Below are 9,642 nucleotides of genomic sequence, written 5' to 3' on the forward strand. Positions count from 1 at the left end.
CGCACGGTTCTGGTTACATGAACTCTGACGTATTCCCTCAATTCATGCGTCATTTCATCAAGCACACCGGTGCAAATGCCGATTCGCCAACCATGTTGCTGCTGGACAACCACGGTTCGCATTTATCGATCGAGGCGATAGATTTGGCGTTGGATCATGGCATCACGTTGCTGTCTTTTCCGCCGAAATGCACGCACAAAATGCAGCCGCTAGATGTTGCGGTATTTGCACCATTTAAAGGCATGATGACCGTGAAGCATGATGCATGGAAAAAGTCCAACATTGGTGTCACTTTCGATCTGCATCATGTGCCGCTCCTTGTCGATCAGTGCCTCGATGTTATGTTAACGCCGAAAACCATCAAATCCGGCTCCCGAACAACTGGCATCTACCCGTTCAACCCGCAAATTTTCACTGAAGTTGACTTTGTCGCTTCGGAACTGAGCGGCGAAAATTTGTTCGGTGACGAAGAGAAAGACGCCGACAATCAACGTCGAGTTCTTGCCTCTGGTGATGCCATTGTGACTGCTGCGAATGAGGAGGTGTCAACGTCGGAGGCATCGACAAGTGCCCCAGCTTCAACAAGTGGTGCTGCATCATCGTCGTTGTCTCTTGTTTCGGCTCCACAGCTCCGTGATGCATTGAAATCGGTTGGCCCGTTGAAATTGGGCACACCTGCGCCGAAATCAAAACGTGGCCGCAAGACAATGGAGTCAACGATTTTGACATCGCCTGAGGTTGTCGCAGATCTGCGTGACAAGGCCGAAAAAAAGCGGCAAAAATTGACGAAGGCAGCCGATGAACCAGCAGGCAAGAAGCAAAAAGGCCATGGCAAATCGAAGACGCCACGGAAGAGAAGCCCGTCTCCGACCGAAACCGACATCGAAGAGGACTTCGATTTTTGCACGATTTGCAAGAAAAAGATGCCGAAGCACGAGAATCGTCAAAACACGGCCCATTGCATCGTTTGTGATCGAGGGGTTCACTTGAAATGTGCCGGACCGAACCCGAACACTTACACCTGCCTCCACTGCGAGTCGGAATAATTTTTTTCGCCAATTCCTATTTTTCTTATTATTTATGAATCTCTCTTTCATTTCCATTGATAAATAAACGTTTTTCATCGGTAACAATCATGTTTTAATCGATTTTCAAAATCGCAAAATCAGGTTTTTTGCGCCAATGGCTATAACTTTTAAATTTTTGTAGATTTTTATCAAACCAATGTTATCAAAAGGAAGGTTACGACTCGCACTACAAATCCATGCTTTGGAATTTTCACAAAAATAATGTTTTATGCGACGATGTACCGGTAGTCCAATGTTCACGAAAAATTGACTAAAAGCTGACAGTACCCCGCCAAATTTTTCAAATTCCGCAGCTCCGATTTTATAGTAAGCAAAAAAAGGGTCAAAAAATTTGTGTTGCGTCTACAGGTTGTTAAACAGGAAAATTTTTCGGGATAACTTTCCCATGGCACAGATTGATGACTTCTTAGACAGGTTGCAAGAGCAAAAATTTTTACAACATTAGAGTTGGAATATGGATTTTTCCATGTGCCTGTAGCTGAAGATTCGATAAAGTATACAGCATTCGTTACCCAAGATGGGCATTACGAATTTAAATACGTTCCATTCAATATATTTAACTCACCAGCTTTATTTTGTAGGTTCATAAACTTATAAAAGACGGAACGATTGCTATATGTATATGCATAAAATTTATATATGAGACTTTTTGAGTTTTTTAAATGTTGAGGGTCCATTCGGAAAGCGCAACTTTTCCATTTTCGGCCGGAATAGCCCATTTCTTCGGAATTGTCTTCCAAAGCTGGAACATTTGTAGAGACTTGACGTAGCCCCACAAAAAATAGTCTAAAGGCGTTAAATCGCATGATCTTGGCGGCCAACTGCCCATGCATCCCGAAAAAACTGTTTGGTGTTTTAGAGTGGTGGAATCAGACCGTTTTTTTCAAAGATGCTGTTGGACGCAACGTTACGGTGAATGGATATGTCATTAACAAAGGTGGGGACACTTAAGCCATCTGAGAAAAAGATTGAGGCCATTAAAAATTACCAAATGCCAAACGTTAGGAAAACTGTTGAGCGATTTCTTGAATTAGGTTCTTACTTTAGACGACTTGTCAGTTGGTATGCCCAAAATAGCAATTCCTTATTAATTTCGCTTTGTACGTGATGAGATATTGTTACAGCTATTCCATTACGTCGGGATGTACGTCCTTCTCTTATTATCATAATGCCTTGACTAGGGATTTCCATATACATTTGTTGATTGTTATCACATTCTAGATTTATTATTCCCTTGCTAAAGAATTTGTAAAGGCACGGATTTTGAGAAGACAATTATATCCAAAAGGTTTAAATTCATATGCTTTATGTTCTAACTGTTTTAAGGCTGCTACTTCACATAAATAATCAGTTGCTAATTTCTACGGTCGATAAATTCAGCCTCCACGACGAAACATCCCCAAATGGGTTGAGGCTGATCGACTTCGCCGCGGCCCGAAATATGGTTATCTGTATTAGTAGATTCCAGCATAAGAAGATTCATCAAGCAACCTGGCTGTCTCCGGATCGAAAAACTACCAACCAGATCGATCATGTTGTGATAGACGGAACACACGTCTCCAGTGTTTTAGATGTGCGTACGCTCCGAGGTCCTAACATCGACTCGGATCACTATCTTGCTGCAGCAGAGATTCGCACCTGCCTCTGTGCAGCAAAAAACGCACGCCAACAAACACAAGGAAGGTTCGACGTCGAGAAGCTGCAATCACAACAGACAGCCGAACGATTTTCTACTCGGCTTGCACTCCTGCTCTCTGAGATCACTCCAACAACAACTCGGTATAAGAGAATTGTTGGACGGCATTTCAAACTCCTTCCGTACAGCTGCAACCGAAACCATTGGTTTTCGGAAAGTGCAAAAGAACAGCTGGTACGACGAGGAGTGCCGTGTCGCAACGGAGAGAAAACAGACTGCCTACCTCGCAACGTTACGCTCGACCACAACACGTGCGGGATAAGATAGATACCGAGAGTTGAAGGGGGAAGCGAGACGCATTTGCAGACATAAAAAGAAAGAGGCCGAAATGCGTGAGTACGAAGAGCATGATAAGCAGGCCGACAGTGGTAATGCTCGAAAATTCTACAAAAAAATGTTGCGGCTTACAGAAGGTTTCACGACCGGAGCATACTCTTGTAGCATAATTAATACTTAAAAAAGTGAACGTACAACACCAGGAAAAGGCGAACCCGATTCCCCAATCGATGACGATGGAGCAGACGTTCCATTGCCCGACCATGAAGAAGTTCGAATTGCAATTACCCGCCTGAAGAACAACAAAGCGGCGGGGGCCGACGGATTGCCGGCCGAGCTATTCAAACACGGCGGCGAAGAACTGATAAGGTGCATGCATCAGCTTCTTTGTAAAATATGGTCGGACGAAAGCATGCCCAACGATTGGAATTTAAGTGTGCTATGCCCAATCCATAAAAAAGGTGACCCCACAATCTACGCCAACTACCGTGGGATTAGCCTCCTCAATATCGCATATGAGGTTCTATCGAGCGTATTGTGTGAAAGATTAAAGCCCACCGTCAACAAACTGATTGGACCTTATCAGTGTGGCCTTAGACCTGGAAAATCAACAACCGAAGACCCTTGAAAGAGGAATCGACACACACCACCTCTTCGTCGATTTCAAAGCTGCTTTCGACTTCACGAAAAGGAGCTGCCTTTATACCGCGATGTCTGAATTTGGTATCCCCGCAAAACTAATACGGCTGTGTATGCTGACGTTGAGCCACACCAAAAGCTCCTTCAGAATCGGAAGGACCTCTCCGACGCGTTCGATACCAAACAAGGTTTCAGACAAGGCGACTCCCTATCGTGCGACTTCTTCAACCTGCTGCTGTAGAAAATAATTCGAGCTGCAGAACTTAATCGAGCAGGTACAATCTTTAAGTCAATTAAGAGACAGAGGCTACGCTGGCTAGGTCATGTTGCCCAGATGGACGAAAACACTCCAGCTCTGAAATTATTCGACGCTGTACCCGCCGGGGGAAGCAGAGGAAGAGGAAGACCTCCACTCCTTTGGAAAGACCAAGTGGAGAAGGACCTGGCTTCGCTTGGAATATGCAATTGGCGCCACGTAGCGAAAAGAAGAAAAGACTGGCGCGCTGTTGTTAACTCGGCTATAATCGCGTAAGCGGTGTCTACGCCAATTAAGAAGAAGAAGAATTTCCAGGTCCAATTGTCAAGACATTGACAATGATTCTCCGAATTAGTAAAACATATATCAAGAGCTACTTAAATTATACAAATGCAAATTATTGCATTATTAAATTGCAAAATTATACAAATGCAAACAAGTGCAAATTAATTCAAATCAAACTTGTATATTAAATACTCTGCTTTTATTTCTGGAATAATCATATTACCTTTTTATTTAATTGGAAGTGAATTTAATTTGTATACGTTTGACGGTTCATACTAATAATGGCTTTAATAGTTTTGGATTTATGTGACCATCATTTATAACAATTAGGAGATTGACTATTGAAATTTGAATTTCTTCACATTCATCCTTAACTATTCCTTTGAAATGGTTAGCATTTGAAACAGTGAGGTCATTCGCTCAGAATGTTGATCTGTTATTAGTTCGTTATAAAATTATTAAGTTGTTCATTAATTTTTTCAAAATTATTGTTAACTTCATTAACTGCCTTTTTTAATTTATTTATAATAAAATCAACAATAGATGTCTGCTTTTTAAATCTAAATTATAAAATTATCGTGTCCCGGTGTACATTATTGAACTCCTCTGAAACCGCTCGACCGATTTTCGTGAATCTTAGCGTGCATATCGGCTAGGGTGGAGAATCGGACAACATCTATTTCTCATCCTACTAAATGTTAAGGGAAATTGGAAAATTCCCAAAAAGTAACATTTTTCCATACAAATTTTTTTTCAATTTTTGTTTGTTTTGTTTTTCAAAAGTTTTGTTTGTCAAATATTTGAATCATTCAATTTCGGTCGCATGCTTTTTTTATTCCGGCTGTTCAAAAGAAAAATTATTGAAAATTATTCAGTGAAAACGTTATGTTTCACATAAAGTTATCAATTACAGATTGAAATTTCTTACGAAGCCACGAAGAGGTCGCGCTAATATCGGTCGGCGTTCCTTTTGCCATCAACGTATGGCAGCCCAAGACAAATGAATGACTACTCCCAGGATGCAATGACATATGTACATGTGGAATTATGGCACGCGTCAATCAGCAAGCGATCGTCACGATGTCACAGCACGACTTTTCAAACAACAGCAGCGATGTTTGATGTACTTTATCTTGAAGCAACATATGGTACATACATATATATGGTGCTGTTAGATGCTGGATGTATTCTTTGAGTAGCAAAAAAAAGTTAGCCGCACGCACACATTCTTCTTTGGATGGTGGATGGTGGTTACACCAGATCAAACTGATGAACTCATTTCTGCGGAAATTCCTGATGCAGAGAAAGATACAGTATTATACCAAATGTTGAAAACTAATATGGTTCATGGACCTTGCGGACACCACAATCCCACTTCGGGTTGTATGTCTGACAATAAATGCACGTAAACCCGTCGAACTCCGTTTCGTTATTGAACTCCTCTGAAACCGCTCGACCGATTTTCGAGAATCTTAGCGTGCATATCGGCTATGATGGAGAATCGGACAACATCTATTTTTCATCATCCTAAATGTTAAGGGTAGTACACCCATACATTTTTTTAACTTTCTGCGAAGAAAATTAAAAATTTTCTAAAATCGGGAAGTTATTGGTTGTTAAAGTTATTGGACCCGCTTATAACTTTTGAACGGATCAAGCGATTCAACCCTACTCAACGGCATTTCAAAGAGTTTCACTTAACTTAGATTTTCTAAAATTTTGAGCCGATTCGGATAGCTAGATTTCGAGAAAACTAAAAAAAACAGCAAAAAAAAATTTTTCTAAAGTGGTTTTTTGGGAATAACTTCTAAACGGCTATATCGATCAATTCCATAAACTAATGAGCACTCAACCTCACAAAACTACGCCGATTACCGCAAACCGGGTCAAAATCGATCAATTTTCTTGCGAGAAATCGCTAACGAAAGAAATCGCAAAAATAGATTTTTTTGAAATAACTCTGAAACGACTCAACCGATTAATTCTGAAGACTTATCAGCTTTCGACTCTGAAAAATCACGTCGATGGCCGCAAACCGTGTCAAAATTGGTTGATTTGTTCGTGAGATATCGTTGACGAAATTCTATCCGCATATCCGCAATAGGGCAATTGAATATTACAATTGTAGTAAATTACAATTGTAAATTCTTATTCATAGTTTATAATTTCAAGTTCCATTAATTATGAGAATAGGGATGAGGGCGATGCCGGTCTTCTGTCTTACTCACTATACATTTTTCAGCAATTTTTTTTTTGGTTTTATTTGTGTATCAATCGTAGCAGTTTTTTCTGTGCAACTCTCATGTTAATTTTACTGTAATCATAAATTTATCATTCATTTCCAGTGCAATAATTATTTATTCACAATTTATTAATCTGACAAAGGCAGTTTTAACTCTCAGTTTATTAAGTGATATCATGTAAATAAACACGTGTTGTAAGCTCCAGTCAACAACGGCCATTATCGTACCTGTATATGTATGTATATTGTTCTTAACTATTTTTTGAAATAGTTTGAAATCAAAACGAACAAGTAAGAAAGGGCTAAGTTCGAGTGTCACCGAACATTTTATACTCTCGCACGATAAAGTGATAATCGAGATTTCATTATTAGTCATTTACATATTTTTCAATTACCGTATTTGTGTAAAGTTTTATTCCGCTATCATCATTGGTTCCTAATGTATATATTATACAGAGGAGCCATCCGATGGAATTCAAAATAGCGTTATATTGGAAGAAGGCGTGATTGCGAACCGATTTCACCCATATTTCGTACATGTCATCAGGGTGTGAAGAGAATATTACATACCGAATTTCATTGAAATCGGTCTAGTAGTTCCCGAGATATGGTTTTTGGTCCATAAGTGGGCGACGCCACGCCCATTTTCAATTAAAAAAAAAGCCTGGGTGCAGCTTCCTTCTGCCATTTCTTCCGTAAAATTTAGTGTTTCTGACGTTTTTTGCTAGTCGGTTAACGCTCTTTTAGTGATTTTCAACATAACCTTTGTATGGGAGGTGGGCGAGGTTATTATCCGATTTGTTCCATTATTGAACTGTATATGGAAATACCTGAAGGAAACGACTCTATAGGATTTGGTTGACATAGCTATAGTAGTTTCCGAGATATGTACAAAAAACTTAGTAGGGGGCGGGGCCACGCACACTTTTCCAAAAAAATTGCGTCCAAATATGCCCGTCCCTAATGCGATCCTTTCTGCCAAATTTCACTTTAATATCTTTATTTATGGCTTAGTTATGACACTTTATAGGTTTTCGGTTTCCGCCATTTAGTGGGCTTGGCAGTGGGCCGATTTTGCCCATCTTCGAACTTGAGCTTCTTATAGAGCCAAGAAATACGTGTACCAAGTTTCATCATGATATCTCAATTTTTACTCAAGTTACGGCTTGCACGGTCGGACGGACGGACGGACGAACGGACGGACGAACGGACGGACGAACGGACAGACGGACGGACGGACAGCGGACGGACAGCGGACGGACGGACAGACAGACATACGGATTTCAACTCTACTCGTCACCCTGATCACTTTGGTATATATAACCCTATATCTGACTCTTTAGTTTTAGGACTTACAAACAACCGTTATGTGAACAAACTATAATACTTCCTTAGCAACTTTGTTGCGAGAGTATAAAAAGTGTAGGTGATTAATAAATATACCGGTTTTATTATTGTAAAAGGTAAGTCAAATAATAAGCAAATGAATACCATATTATGTCACTGTTTTTCATCAATACACTGATAGAAGGATTTATTACCTATTAATAATTTAATTATTGCCAGTCAGCAATGCCAAAAAAAAGCAAAGGGGCCAATTTGAGTCGTCGAACGACCATTTCTAGAGCCATGCGAGATATAAGAGCACGAAGATCAAGCGACCAAGTTCAAGAAAATAATGCAGATACGCGTGTGAGAGTGAGGCAGTTACGTGAATCACAATCACAAGAGACACGAGATGAAAGAAATCAACAGAGACAATTAGAACGAAGAGAAACTCGCAGATTCATAGTCGACAGACGTAGAGGAATTGACATCAGATTTAACATCAGATTCATTTCTTCAACTAGCATTCCAGTACGAGCCTGATGTTGAATATTACGCTCATTTCAAAGTGGTTATTGGTACTTTGGAAAAGGAATGCTCGCATTGTCATGCACTTAAATTTAAAAATGAACCAGTTGGGATGTGTTGCTCATCAGGAAAAGTACAACCAACTGAAATTGAAACACCACCTGATCCATTGCACGGTTTACTTATCGCTACAGATCCAGATTCTAGCCTGTTCCTGAAGTCAATTCGCACATTTAATTCATGTTTCCAAATGGCATCGTTTGGTGCAACAGAAATAGTTAATAATATTGTTGCAAACGGTCAACAATTTAATTCAACGTTCAAAATCAAATGCCAAGTATATCACAAAGTGGGCTCATCGCTGCCAATGCCAAACGAATCTCATAAATTTTTACAAATCTACTTCATGGGTGGCGAGAACTCTGAACGTGCACTCGCCAATCGCGTGGATGCACGTTGCGACTACCATAATCTCAATTCAGCTTTTGCCAGGCGTATCGTCAGCTAGCTGGACGCTCTGTTAAATGAGCAAAATGAATTATTAAAGTTATTCAAATCACACATGCCCAAGCTACAAAGTGACAATCACGCAATTGTCATCAACCCTGATAGAACACCAGCTGGAGAGCATATATACGTAGATTCAACGCACCTGTTGTTGACGACGTTGCTCGGCTATATCGATCAATTCCAAACTAATGAGCACTCAACCTCACAAAACTACGATTACCGCAAACCGGTCAAAATCGATCAATTTTCTTGCGAGAAATCGCTAACGAAAGAAATCGCAAAATGATTTTTGAAATAATCCTGAAACGACTCAAACTGATTAATTTAAGATTTATCGCTTTGTTCCCGAAAATCACGTCGATGGCCAAAAAGGGCAAAAATTGGGTGGGTTTTTTTCGTGAGAACGCTGACGAAATTTCCCCCCCGCATATCCGCAATTGGGTTAAATTTCACCAGAAAACAAGTAAATTTTATTCATAGTTTATAATTTCAAACCATTAATTATGAGAATAGGGGTGAGGGCGATGCTTGGGCTTCTGCCCTTTCTCACATACATTTTTCAAAACAATTTTTTTTTTGGGTTTTTTTTTATCAATCGAGTTTTCCGTGCAACTTCCTTTATGTTAATTTTAATGTAACATAAATTTTTCATTCATTTCAGGGAATAATTTTTCAATTTTTTAATTTTAAAAGGAAATTTAAAATTCAGTTTTTTAAGTATTCGTAAATTTCACGTGTTTTGTTTCCCGCCAAGGCCATTATCGGCCCCGTAAGTAAAAATATTTTCTTAACCTTT

Source organism: Bactrocera neohumeralis, unplaced genomic scaffold (genome assembly GCF_024586455.1).
Source record: "Bactrocera neohumeralis isolate Rockhampton unplaced genomic scaffold, APGP_CSIRO_Bneo_wtdbg2-racon-allhic-juicebox.fasta_v2 cluster09, whole genome shotgun sequence".
In the NCBI taxonomy this organism is placed as follows: domain Eukaryota; kingdom Metazoa; phylum Arthropoda; class Insecta; order Diptera; family Tephritidae; genus Bactrocera; species Bactrocera neohumeralis.